Source organism: Coregonus clupeaformis, chromosome 21, assembly GCF_020615455.1.
Source record: "Coregonus clupeaformis isolate EN_2021a chromosome 21, ASM2061545v1, whole genome shotgun sequence".
Classification (NCBI taxonomy): Eukaryota; Metazoa; Chordata; class Actinopteri; order Salmoniformes; family Salmonidae; genus Coregonus; species Coregonus clupeaformis.
Genome location: NC_059212.1, coordinates 49,224,934 through 49,240,386, shown reverse-complemented (window position 1 = coordinate 49,240,386; position 15,453 = coordinate 49,224,934).

Here is a 15,453-nt window from a genome sequence, read left to right as displayed (position 1 = left end):
TGCTAAAAAATAAATAATAATAATAATAAATAATAAAAGTTGCTATAGACCACCAAGTGCTAAAAGTCAGTATTTGGACTATATGTGTGAAATGTTGGATAATGTATGTGATATCAACAGGAGGTATATTTTCTGTGTTACCTAAATATTGACTGGTTTTGAGCTGCTCACTCAAAAAGAAGCTCCAAGCTGTAACAAGCGCCTGCAATCTGGTTCAAGTCATCAGTCAACCTACCAGGGTATTTAGAAACAGAACGGGAACTACATCATCCATGTGTATTGATCACGTCTTTACTAATGTTGCAGAAATCTGCTCTAAAGCAGTGTCCGCACCCATCGGATGTAGTGATCATAATATAATAGCCATATCTAGAAAAAAAAAACGAAGTTTCCAAAGACCGGACCTATAATTGTGTGTAAACGATCAAACAAGAGGTTTTGCAATGATTCCTGTGTTGAAGATGTCAAAAAATATTTGTTGGTCTGTCTGATGTGTGTAATGAGGAACATCCAAACGCTGCACGTTTTCTGAAACTGCTTCTTCTGGTTACTGATAGGCAGGCGCCCATCAAGAAACTGGCTGTTAGAACTGCCAAATCCCCATGGATAGATGATGAATTGAAAAACTGTATGGCTGAGACGGATGAGGCAAAGGGAATAGCAAATACATCTGATAACACAGCAGACTGGCTAACATTCAGTAAAATGAGAAATCACGTAACTAAACTAAACAAAATGAAGAAGAATCTATACTATGGAACAAAGATAAACTATATAAAGAATGATAGTAAAAAAGCTCTGGAGTACTTTATATGAAATTCTAGGCAAGAAAGCAAACTCGGCTCCATCCTTCACTGAGGAAGATGGCTTGTTCATAACAAACCCTTTGACATTGCCAACCACTTTGATGACTTTTTTGTTGACAAGATTAGCAAACTTTGGTATGACATGCAAACAACAAATGCTGAGCCTTCATATTCATGCATAACCAAATAATGAAAGACTAGCACTGTAGTTTTGAGTTCCACAAAGTCAGTGTGGAAGAGGTTAGTTTTTTTTGTTGCTATCTATAAATAAGGACAAACAGACACGGAGGGAGGCAAAGGTCATTCTGCTACCCAAGAATAGCAGAGCACCCTTTAACGGTTCAAACAGCCGACCAATCAGCCTGTTGCAAGTGCTTAGCAAACTTTTGGAAAAAATCACTCAACATGCTCGGGACTGACACAATGACTGATGATTGGCTGAAAGAAATTGATAGTAAGAAGATTGTGGGAACTGTTTTGTTAGACTTCAGTGCAGCTTTTGATGTCATTGATCATAACCTATTGCTGAAAAAAACTTAGGTGTTATGGATTTCCATTCTCTGCCTTATTATGGATTGAGAGTACCTATCTAATAGAACACAGTGGGGTTTTGTTAATGGAAGCCTCTCTCATGCAAATTCAGTTGAGTGAGGTGTAGCGCAGGGCAGCCGGCTAGGGCCATTATTGTTATCTGTTTTTACCAATGACCGTCCACTGACCTTGAATAAAGCCTGGTGTTTATGTACGCTGACGACTCAACAGTATACGCGTCGGCTGCAACAGTAAAATAAATAACTGACACCCTTAACATAGAGTTCCAGTCAGTTTTAGAACGGGTAACTAGCAATAGGCTGGTGCTAAATATCTCAAATTGAAAAGCATAATTTTTGGGACAAATCAGTCACTCAACGCTAAATCTCATTTAGATATACTATTTAATAATATTCCGATTTAACAAGTTGAGGATACTAAACTGCTATGTTTAACCCTAGATAGCAAGCAGTCATGGTCAAAATATATAGACTCAATGGTTGCTAAAATGGGAAGAGGTCTGTCCATGATAGGGCGTTGCTCTGCCTTCTTGACATCTCAGTCGACCAGACAGGTCCTACAGGCCCTAGTTTTGTCACACCTGGACTACTGCCCAGCTGTGTGGTCATGTGTGGCAAAGAAGGACATAGGTAAATTGCAGTTGGTCCAGAACAAAGCCGCACATATTGCACTTAGATGTACACGGAGGGAAAGTGTAAGTAACATGCATGTCAGTCTCTCCTGGCTCAAAGTTGAGGAGAGATTGACTGCATCACTATTGGTCTTTGTGCAAGGTATTGATGTGTTGAAGGCAGTGGAGGCTCCTCAGAGGAGGAAGGGGAGGACCATCTTCCTCAGTGAATTTCATAAAAAGAAAAATAGTGCAACTATACTAAATATATTCACATGTTACCAAATAATTGATTAAAACAATTTATTTTTGCAATGAAGGGCTACAGTAGCCTCAACAGCACTCTGTAGGGTAGCAACATGTTGAAGCAGAAGGACAGCTAGCTTCCGTCCTCCTCTGGGTACATTGACTTCAATACAAAACCTAGGGGGCTCATGGTTCTCACCCCTCTCCATAGACTTACACAGTAATTATGACAACTTCAGGAGGACGTCCTCCAACCTATCAGAGCTCTTGCAGCATGAACTGACATCTTGTCCACCCAATCAATGGAACAGAGAATGAATCTAGTACTGGAAGCATAAGCTACAGCTAGCTAGCACTGCAGTGTATATAATGTAGTGAGTAGTTGACTCAAAGAGAGAGAAAGACAAGAGTTGAACAGTTTTGAACAAATTAATTTATTCAAAAATGAAGGAGAAGCAAGAGAGAGAGAGAGAGAGAGAGAGAGGGAGAGAGAGAGTGAGAGAGAGAGAGAGAGAGAGAGAGAGAGAGAGAGAGAGAGAGAGTGTGTGTGTGAGAGAGAATGCGAGAGAGAGGTAGCAAAATTTTGTTATTTTTTCACTTACTTAGCTAGCGAATTCAGCTAGCTAGTTTAGCCTACTCAAACACCTGGCTCAAACAGAGGTATGCTATGTTAGCTAGCTGGCTATGACTATCCAACATTGGAACTCTTCCATGTCAAAAACCCTTGAATGAGTAGGTGTTTCCAAACATTTGACTGGTATTGTATATATTAGATATCTATACTATATCTATACTATATATATACACTGTATCTATACTATCTATACTGTATCTATACTATCTATCTATACAGTATATATACTATCTATATTATATCTATACTATATCTATCATATACAGTGGGGGAAAAAAGTATTTAGTCAGCCACCAATTGTGCAAGTTCTCCCACTTAAAAAGATGAGAGAGGCCTGTAATTTTCATCATAGGTACACGTCAACTATGACAGACAAAATGAGGGGAAAAAATCCTATAATTACCATTGTAGGATTTTTTATGAATTTATTTGCAAATTATGGTGGAAAATAAGTATTTGGTCAATAACAAAAGTTTCTCAATACTTTGTTGTATACCCTTTGTTGGCAATGACACAGGTCAAACGTTTTCTGTAAGTCTTCACAAGGTTTTCACACACTGTTGCTGGTATTTTGGCCCATTCCTCCATGCAGATCTCCTCTAGAGCAGTGATGTTTTGGGGCTGTCGCTGGGCAACACGGACTTTCAACTCCCTCCAAAGATTTTCTATGGGGTTGAGATCTGGAGACTGGCTAGGCCACTCCAGGACCTTGAAATGCTTCTTACGAAGCCACTCCTTCGTTGCCCGGGCGGTGTGTTTGGGATCATTGTCATGCTGAAAGACCCAACCACGTTTCATCTTCAATGCCCTTGCTGATGGAAGGAGGTTTTCACTCAAAATCTCACGATACATGGCCCCATTCATTCTTTCCTTTACACGGATCAGTCGTCCTGGTCCCTTTGCAGAAAAACAGCCCCAAAGCATGATGTTTCCACCCCCATGCTTCACAGTAGGTATGGTGTTCTTTGGATGCAACTCAGCATTCTTTGTCCTCCAAACACGACGAGTTGAGTTTTTACCAAAAAGTTATATTTTGGTTTCATCTGACCATATGACGTTCTCCCAATCCTCTTCTGGATCATCCAAATGCACTCTAGCAAACTTCAGACGGGCCTGGACATGTACTGGCTTAAGCAAGGGGACACGTCTGGCACTGCAGGATTTGAGTCCCTGGCGGCGTAGTGTGTTACTGATGGTAGGCTTTGTTACTTTGGTCCCAGCTCTCTGCAGGTCATTCACTAGGTCCCACCGTGTGGTTCTGGGATTTTTGCTCACCGTTCTTGTGATCATTTTGACCCCACAGGGTGAGATCTTGCGTGGAGCCCCAGATCGAGGGAGATTATCAGTGGTCTTGTATGTCTTCCATTTCCTAATAATTGCTCCCACAGTTGATTTCTTCAAACCAAGCTGCGTACCTATTGCAGATTCAGTCTTCCCAGCCTGGTGCAGGTCTACAATTATTTTGTTTCTGGTGTCCTTTGACAGCTCTTTGGTCTTGGCCATAGTGGAGTTTGGAGTGTGACTGTTTGAGGTTGTTGACAGGTGTCTTTTATACTGATAACAAGTTCAAACAGGTGCCATTAATACAGGTAACGAGTGGAGGACAGAGGAGCCTCTTAAAGAAGAAGTTACAGGTCTGTGAGAGCTAGAAATCTTGCTTGTTTGTAGGTGACCAAATACTTATTTTCCATCATAATTTGCAAATAAATTCATAAAAAATCCTACAATGTGATTTTCTGGATTTATTTTCCTAAAATTGTCTGTCATAGTTGACGTGTACCTATGATGAAAATTACAGGCCTCTCTCATCTTTTTAAGTGGGAGAACTTGTACAATTGGTGGTTGACTAAATACTTTTTCCCCCCACTGTATATCTATACTGTATATATACTATCTATCTAGACTGTATCTATTCTCCCTATACACCAAGTCACTTTGCTCTGTCATATCCTCACATGGCCTCTCCTATCATTGCTACGCTGACGACACACAACTAATCTTCTCCTTTCCCCCTTCTGATAACCAGGTGGCGAATCGCATCTCTGCATGTCTGGCAGACACCTCAAGCTGAACCTTGGCAAGACGGAGCTGCTCTTCTTCCCGGGGAAGGACTGCCTGTTCCATGATCTCGCCATCACGGTTGACAACTCCGTTGTGTCCTCCTCCCAGAGTGCGAAGAGCCTTGGTGTGACCCTGGACAACACCCTGTCATTCTCCGCTAACATCAAGGCGGTGACCCGATCCTGTAGGTTCATGCTCTACAACATTCGGAGAGTACGACCCTGCCTTACAGGAAGCGGCACAGGTCCTAATCCAGGCACTTGTCATCTCCCGTCTGGATTACTGCAACTCGCTGTTGGCTGGGCTCCCTGCCTGTGCCATTAAACCCCTACAACTCATCCAGAACGCCGCAGCCCGTCTGGTCTTCAACCTTCCCAAGTTCTCTCACGTCACCCCGCTCCTCCGCACACTCCACTGGCTTCCAGTTGAAGCTTGCATCTGCTACAAGACCATGGTGCTTGGCTACGGAGCTGTGAGGGGAACGGCACCTTCGTACCTTCAGGCTCTGATCAGTCCCTACACCCAAACGAGGGCATTGCGTTCATCCACCTCTGGCCTGCTGGCTCCCCTACCTCTGCGGAAGCATAGTTCCCGCTCAGCCCAGTCAAAACTGTTCGCTGTTCTGGCACCCCAATGGTGGAACAAGCTCCCTCACGACACCAGGACAGCGGAGTCACTCACCACCTTCCGGAGACATTTGAAACCCCACCTCTTTAAGGAATATCTGGGATAGGATAAAGTAATCCTTCTACCCCCCCCTTACCCCAACCCAAACCCCAACCCCCCCAAAAAATAAAAAAATAAAAAAAAGATTTCAAAACATTGTGAAGTGGTGATCCCACTGGCTATAAGGTGAATGCACCTATTTGTAAGTCGCTCTGGATAAGAGTGTCTGCTAAGTGACTTAAATGTAAATGTAAAATATACTGTATAAATATATATATATATATATATATATATATATATATATATATATATACACTGTATACCATCTATACTGTATCTATACTATATATCTATATTGTATCTATACTACCTATACTGTTTCAATACTATCTTTCTATACTGTATCTATACTATACTATCTGTACAGACACTATAATATCTATTTATACTGTATTTATGCTATATATCTATACTTTATCTATACTATATATACATACTGTATATATACTACATATATATACTGTATCTATACTATAAATATATCTATACTGTATCAATACTATATATATATACACGGTATCTATACTATCTATATTATATCTATACTATATATATACACACTGTATCTATACTATCTATACTGTATCTATACTGTATCTATACTATCTATACTGTATCTATACTATCTATCTATACTATCTATATTATATCTATACTATCTAGACTGTATCTATACTGTATCTATACTATCTATCTATACTGTATATATACTATCTATCTATACTGTATCTATAATGTATATAAATACTGTATCTATACTAAATATCTATACTGTATCTATACTACCTATACTGTATCAATAATGTATATCTATACTGTATAAATACTATCTATCTATACTGTATCTATACTATACTATCTGTACAGACAGTATAATATCTATTTATACTGTATATATGCTATATTTCTATACTTTATCTATACTATATATGTATACTGTATCTATACTACATATATATACTGTATCTATACTATAGATCTATACTATATATCAATACTGTAGCTATACTATCTATACTGTATCTATACTATATATATATACTATATATTAGATATATATACTATCTATACTGTATCCATACTATCTATCTATACTGTATCTATACTATCTATCTAGACTGTATCTATAATGTATATATATATACTGTATCTATACTATATATCTATACTGTATACCATCTATACTGTATCTATACTAAATATCTATACTGTATCTATACTACCTATAATGTATCAATAATGTATATCTATACTGTATAAATACTATCTATCTATACTGTATCTATACTATAAATATATCTATACTGTATCAATACTATATATATACGGTATCTATACTATCTATATTATATCTATACTATATATATATACACTGTATCTATACTATCTATACTGTATCTATACTATCTATACTGTATCTATACTGTATCTATACTGTCTCTCTATACTGTATATATACTATCTATCTAGACTGTATCTATAATGTATATCTATACTGTATCTATACTATATATCTATACTGTATACCATCTATACTGTATCTATACTAAATATCTATACTGTATATATACTACCTATAATGTATCAATAATGTATATCTATACTGTTTCAATACTATCTATCTATACTGTATCTATACTATACTATCTGTACAGACACTATACTATATATTTATACTGTATCTATGCTATATATCTATACTTTATCTATACTATATATGTATACTGTATCTATACTACATATATATACTGTATCTATACTACATATATATACTGTATCTATACTATAGATCTATACTATATATCAATACTGTAGCTATACTATCTATACTGTATCTATACTATATATATATACTATATATATTAGATATCTATACTATCTATACTGTATCTATACTATATATCTATACTGTATATATACTATATATCTATACTGTATCTATACTAAATATCTATACTGTTTCTATACTGTATCTTTACTGTCTGTCTATACTGTATCTATACTACCTATACTGTATCAATAATGTATATCTATACTGTTTCAATACTATCTATCTATACTGTATCTATACTATACTATCTGTACAGACACTATACTATATATTTATACTGTATCTATGCTATATATCTATACTTTATCTATACTATATATGTATACTGTATCTATACTACATATATATATACTGTATCTATACTACATATATATACTGTATCTATACTATAGATCTATACTATATATCAATACTGTAGCTATACTATCTATACTGTATCTATACTATATATATATACTATATATATTAGATATCTATACTATCTATACTGTATCTATACTATATATATATAATGTATATATACTATATATCTATACTGTATCTATACTAAATATCTATACTGTTTCTATACTGTATCTTTACTGTCTGTCTATACTGTATCTATACTACCTATACTGTTTCAATAATGTATATATATACTGTATAAATACTATCTATCTATACTGTATCTATACTATACTATCTGTACAGACACTATACTATCTATTTATACTGTATCTATGCTATATATCTATACGTTATCTATACTATATATATACTGTATCTATACTACATATATATACTGTATCTATACTGTAGATCTATACTATATATAAATACTGTAGCTATACTATCTATACTGTATCTATACTATATATATATACTAAATATAATATATATATATACTATAACTATACTATCTATACTGTATCCATACTATATATCTGTACTGTATCTATACTATATCTATACTACATCTACAATATCCATGACATAGACTGACCAGGTGAATCCAGGTGAAACCTATGATCCCTTATTTTGACGGACTCCGTCCTAGCTTGAAGGGCGCTCTCATCTTATCTATCAACATAGACAGGGCTCTAACTCTAGCTTCACAATGAGATAGGGTGCAGGCCAGGCAGCAGGCTGTTAGCCAGCCTGCCAGCTTAGTGGAGTCTGCCCCTAGCACAGTCAATGTAGTCAGCTCAAAGACCATTGAGACCGTGTCTGTGCATCGATCTAGGTCGTGCAAAACTAAAAATAGCGGTGTTCGCCTTAGCAATCTCACTGGAATAAAGACCTCCTCCATTCCTGTCATTATTGAAAGAGATTCTGATAATACGTCACATCTCAAAATAGGACTACTTAATGTTAGATCTCTCACTTCCAAGGCAGTCACAGTCAATTAACTAATCACTGATCATAATCTTGATATGATTGGCCTGACTGAAACATGGCTTAAGCCTGATGAATTTCCTGTGTTAAATGATGCCTCTCCTCCTGGTTACACGAGTGACCATATTAATACCATAGATGCAGTCGCACCTCTAAAAACAAAAAAACATTTGTCACAAGAAACTAGCTCCCTGGTATACAGAAAATACCGGAGCCCTGAATCAAGCATCCAGAATATTGGAATAGAAATGACACTCCGAAGTCTTCCGAATAGCTTGAAAAGACAGTACCGTGCAATATCGAAGAGCCCTCACTGCTGATTGTTCAGCCTACTTTTTCAACCAGATTGAGAAGAATAAAGCAATCCAAAAGGTATTATTGATACTGTTGCAAAGCTAACTAAAAAGCAACATTCCCCAAGTGAGGATGGCCTTTGCTTCAACATTGATGAATTCATGAACTTCTTCAACGAAACGATCATGATAATTAAAAGCAAATTAAAGACTCCTCCTTTAATATGCTTATTTCTCCAAAACTCGGTGGTCCTGAGTCTGCACAGAACTGCAAGGACCTAGGATCAATGGAGACACTCAAGTTTTTTTTATCCTGTATCTCTCGACACATTCACAAAAATAGTAATGGGCTCTAAACCTTCCAGTTGCTTAGTAGACCCTATTCCAACTTAACTACTGAAAGAGCTACTGCCTGTGCTTGGCCCTCCTATTTTGAACATAATAAACGGCTCCCTATCCTCCGGATGTGTACCAAACTCACTAAAAGTATCACTAATAAAGCCTCTCCTGAAAAAGCCAAACCTTGACCCGGAAAAAAATAAAATAAAATGGAATCTCCCATTCCTCATTTCTGGGGGGAGCTGTTGTGCAGCAACTTACTGCCTTCCTGAAGGCAAATAATGTATATGAAATGCTCCAGTCTGGTTATAAACCCCATCATAGTACTGAGACCGCACTGGTGAAGGGGATAAATTACCTTTTAATGGCGTCAGACCAAGTCTCTGCATCTGTCCTCGTGCTCCTAGACCTTCGTGCCGCTTTTGACACCATCGATCACCACATTCTTTTAGAGAGATTGGAAACCCTAATAGGTCTACACAGACAAGTTCTTGCCTGGTTTAGATCTTATCTGTCGGAAGGATATCAGTTTGTCCTCTGACAAATCAATGGTAAGTCTCGGTGTTCCTCAAGGTTCCGTTTTAGGACCACTATTGTTTTCACTATATATTCTACCTCTTGGTGATGTCATTCGGCAACACAATGTCAACTTTCACTGCCATGCAACCTGTTAAGGCTAGGGCTGATTTCAAGGTTTTACTGTATCTATACTATCTATATATACTTGATCTGTACTATATATATTGTATCTAACATATATATACATATATATATCTATACTGTATCTATACTATATCTATACTCTGGTCCTGTGTGAGATAACGTTTTTTTTTTTCCATCTTCCTGACATGTAAACCAGGCAGACTTCTATCCTCCCTTTCTCCTCCCTCTATCCTCCATCTCTCCTCCCTCTATCCTCCCTTTCTCCTCCCTCTATCCTCCCTTTCTCCTCCCTCTATCCTCCCTTTCTCCTCCCTCTATCCTCCATCTCTCCTCCCTCTATCCTCCCTTTCTCCTCCCTCTATCCTCCATCTCTCCTCCCTCTATCCTCCCTTTCTCCTCCCTCTATCCTCCCTTTCTCCTCCTCTATCCTCCCTTTCTCCTCCCTCTATCCTCCCTTTCTCCTCCCTCTATCCTCCCTTTCTCCTCCCCTCTATCCTCCCTTTCTCCTCCCTCTATCCTCCATCTCTACTCCCTCTATCCTCCCTTTCTCCTCCCTCTATCCTCCCTTTCTCCTCCCTCTATCCTCCATCTCTCCTCCCTCTATCCTCCCTTTCTCCTCCCTCTATCCTCCCTTTCTCCTCCCTCTATCCTCCATCTCTCCTCCCTCTATCCTCCCTTTCTCCTCCCTCTATCCTCCATCTCTCCTCCCTCTATCCTCCATCTCTCCTCCCTCTGTCCTCCCTTTCTCCTCCCTCTATCCTCCATCTCTCCTCTCTCTATCCTCCATCTCTCCTCTCTCTATCCTCCCTTTCTCCTCCCTCTATCCTCCCTTTCTCCTCCCTCTTTCCTCCATCCCTCCTCCCTCTATCCTCCCTTTCTCCTCCCTCTATCCTCCCTTTCTCCTCCCTCTATCCTCCCTTTCTCCTCCCTCTATCCTCCCTTTCTCCTCCCTCTATCCTCCCTTTCTCCTCCCTCTATCCTCCCTTTCTCCTCCCTCTATCCTCCATCTCTCCTCCCTCTATCCTCCATCTCTCCTCCCTCTATCCTCCCTTTCTCCTCCCTCTATCCTCCATCTCTCCTCCCTCTATCCTCCCTTTCTCCTCCCTCTATCCTCCCTTTCTCTCCCTCTATCCTCCATCTCTCCTCCCTCTATCCTCCATCTCTCCTCCCTCTGTCCTCCCTTTCTCCTCCCTCTATCCTCCATCTCTCCTCTCTCTATCCTCCATCTCTCTCTCTCTCTATCCTCCCTTTCTCCTCCCTCTATCCTCCCTTTCTCCTCCCTCTTTCCTCCATCTCTCCTCCCTCTATCCTCCCTTTCTCCTCCCTCTATCCTCCATCTCTCCTCCCTCTATCCTCCATCTCTCCTCCCTCTATCCTCCCTTTTCTCCTCCCTCTATCCTCCCTTTCTCCTCCCTCTATCCTCCATCTCTCCTCCTCTATCCTCCCTTTCTCCTCCCTCTATCCTCCCTTTCTCCTCCCTCTATCCTCCATCTCTCCTCCCTCTATCCTTCTCTCCTCCCTCTATCTCCCTTTCTCCTCCCTCTATCCTCCCTTTCTCCTCCTCTATCCTCCCTTTCTCCTCCCTCTATCCTCCCTTTCTCCTCCCTCTATCCTCCATCTCTCCTCCCTCTATCCTCCCTTTCTCCTCCCTCTATCCTCCCTTTCTCCTCCCTCTATCCTCCCTTTCTCCTCCCTCTATCCTCCCTTTCTCCTCCCTCTATCCTCCTTTCTCCTCCCTCTATCCTCCCTTTCTCCTCCCTCTATCCTCCATCTCTCCTCTCTCTATCCTCCCTTTCTCCTCCCTCTATCCTTCATCTCTTCTCCCTCTATCCTCCCTTTCTCCTCCCTCTATCCTCCCTTTCTCCTCCCTCTATCCTCCCTTTCTCCTCCCTCTATCCTCCATCTCTCCTCCCTCTATCCTCCCTTTCTCCTCCCTCTATCCTCCCTTTCTCCTCCCTCTATCCTCCATCTCTCCTCCCTCTATCCTCCCTTTCTCCTCCCTCTATCCTCCATCTCTCCTCCCTCTATCCTCCCTTTCTCCTCCCTCTATCCTCCCTTTCTCCTCCCTCTTTCCTCCATCTCTCCTCCCTCTATCCTCCCTTTCTCCTCCCTCTATCCTCCATCTCTCCTCCCTCTATCCTCCCTTTCTCCTCCCTCTATCCTCCCTTTCTCCTCCCTCTATCCTCCCTTTCTCCTCCCTCTATCCTCCCTTTCTCCTCCCTCTATCCTCCCTTTCTCCTCCCTCTATCCTCCATCTCTCCTCCCTCTATCCTCCCTTTCTCCTCCCTCTATCCTCCCTTTCTCCTCCCTCTATCCTCCCTTTCTCCTCCCTCTATCCTCCCTTTCTCCTCCCTCTATCCTCCCTTTCTCCTCCCTCTATCCTCCCTTTCTCCTCCCTCTATCCTCCCTTTCTCCTCCCTCTATCCTCCATCTCTCCTCCCTCTATCCTCCATCTCTCCTCCCTCTATCCTCCCTTTCTCCTCCCTCTATCCTCCATCTCTCCTCCTCTATCCTCCCTTTCTCCTCCCTCTATCCTCCCTTTCTCCTCCCTCTATCCTCCATCTCTCCTCCCTCTATCCTCCATCTCTCCTCCCTCTGTCCTCCCTTTTCCCTCCCTCTATCCTCCATCTCTCCTCTCTCTATCCTCCATCTCTCCTCTCTCTATCCTCCCTTTCTCCTCCCTCTATCCTCCCTTTCTCCTCCCTCTTTCCTCCATCTCTCCTCCCTCTATCCTCCCTTTCTCCTCCCTCTATCCTCCATCTCTCCTCCCTCTATCCTCCATCTTTCCTCCCTCTATCCTCCCTTTCTCCTCCCTCTATCCTCCCTTTCTCCTCCCTCTATCCTCCCTTTCTCCTCCCTCTATCCTCCATCTCTCCTCCCTCTATCCTCCCTTTCTCCTCCCTCTATCCTCCATCTCTCCTCCCTCTATCCTCCCTTTCTCCTCCCTCTATCCTCCCTTTCTCCTCCCTCTATCCTCCCTTTCTCCTCCCTCTATCCTCCCTTTCTCCTCCCTCTATCCTCCCTTTCTCCTCCCTCTATCCTCCATCTCTACTCCCTCTATCCTCCCTTTCTCCTCCCTCTATCCTCCCTTTCTCCTCCCTCTATCCTCCATCTCTCCTCCCTCTATCCTCCCTTTCTCCTCCCTCTATCTTCCCTTTCTCCTCCCTCTATCCTCCATCTCTCCTCCCTCTATCCTCCCTTTCTCCTCCCTCTATCCTCCATCTCTCCTCCCTCTATCCTCCATCTCTCCTCCCTCTGTCCTCCCTTTCTCCTCCCTCTATCCTCCATCTCTCCTCTCTCTATCCTCCATCTCTCCTCTCTCTATCCTCCTTTCTCCTCCCTCTATCCTCCCTTTCTCCTCCCTCTTTCCTCCATCTCTCCTCCCTCTATCCTCCCTTTCTCCTCCCTCTATCCTCCCTTTCTCCTCCCTCTATCCTCCCTTTCTCCTCCCTCTATCCTCCCTTTCTCCTCCCTCTATCCTCCCTTTCTCCTCCCTCTATCCTCCCTTTCTCCTCCCTCTATCCTCCATCTCTCCTCCTCTATCCTCCATCTCTCCTCCCTCTATCCTCCCTTTCTCCTCCTCTATCCTCCATCTCTCCTCCCTCTATCCTCCCTTTCTCCTCCCTCTATCCTCCCTTTCTCCTCCCTCTATCCTCCATCTCTCCTCCCTCTATCCTCCATCTCTCCTCCCTCTGTCCTCCCTTTCTCCTCCCTCTATCCTCCATCTCTCCTCTCTCTATCCTCCATCTCTCCTCTCTCTATCCTCCCTTTCTCCTCCCTCTATCCTCCCTTTCTCCTCCCTCTTTCCTCCATCTCTCCTCCCTCTATCCTCCCTTTCTCCTCCCTCTATCCTCCATCTCTCCTCCTCTATCCTCCATCTCTCCTCCCTCTATCCTCCCTTTCTCCTCCCTCTATCCTCCCTTTTCTCCTCCCTCTATCCTCCATCTCTCCTCCCTCTATCCTCCCTTTCTCCTCCCTCTATCCTCCCTTTCTCCTCCCTCTATCCTCCATCTCTCCTCCCTCTATCCTCCATCTCTCCTCCCTCTATCCTCCCTTTCTCCTCCCTCTATCCTCCCTTTCTCCTCCCTCTATCCTCCCTTTCTCCTCCCTCTATCCTCCCTTTCTCCTCCCTCTATCCTCCATCTCTCCTCCCTCTATCCTCCCTTTCTCCTCCCTCTATCCTCCCTTTCTCCTCCCTCTATCCTCCCTTTCTCCTCCCTCTATCCTCCCTTTCTCCTCCTCTATCCTCCCTTTCTCCTCCCTCTATCCTCCCTTTCTCCTCCCTCTATCCTCCCTTTCTCCTCCCTCTATCCTCCATCTCTCCTCCCTCTATCCTCCCTTTCTCCTCCCTCTATCCTCCCTTTCTCCTCCCTCTATCCTCCATCTCTCCTCCCTCTATCCTCCCTTTCTCCTCCCTCTATCCTCCCTTTCTCCTCCCTCTATCCTCCATCTCTCCTCCCTCTATCCTCCCTTTCTCCTCCCTCTATCCTCCATCTCTCCTCCCTCTATCCTCCCTTTCTCCTCCCTCTATCCTCCCTTTCTCCTCCCTCTATCCTCCATCTCTCCTCCCTCTATCCTCCATCTCTCCTCCCTCTATCCTCCCTTTCTCCTCCCTCTATCCTCCCTTTCTCCTCCCTCTATCCTCCATCTCTCCTCCCTCTATCCTCCCTTTCTCCTCCCTCTATCCTCCCTTTCTCCTCCCTCTATCCTCCATCTCTCCTCCCTCTATCTGTGTTTTAGTATGATTTATAATGTCTTTGTTTTAGTATGAATTATAATATCTGTGTTTTAGTATGAATTATAATATCTGTGTTTTAGTATAAATTATAATATCTGTGTTTTAGTATGAATTATAATGTCTGTGTTTTAGTATGAATTATAATATCTGTGTTTTAGTATAAATTATAATATCTGTGTTTTAGTATGAATTATAATGTCTGTGTTTTAGTATGAATTATAATATCTGTGTTTTAGTATGAATTATAATATCTGTGTTTTAGTATGAATTATAATATATGTGTTTTAGTATGAATTATAAAATCTGTGCTTTAGTATGAATTATAAAATCTGTGTTTTAGTATGAATTATAAAATCTGTGTTTTAGTATGAATTATAAAATCTGTGTTTTAGTGTGAATTATAATATCTGTGTTTTAGTGTGAATTATAATATCTGTGTTTTAGTATGAATTATAATATCTGTGTTTTAGTATGAATTATAATATCTGTGTTTTAGTATGAATTAAAATATCTGTGTTTTAGTGTGAATTATAATATCTGTGTTTTAGTATGAATTATAATATCAGTTTTATAGTATGAA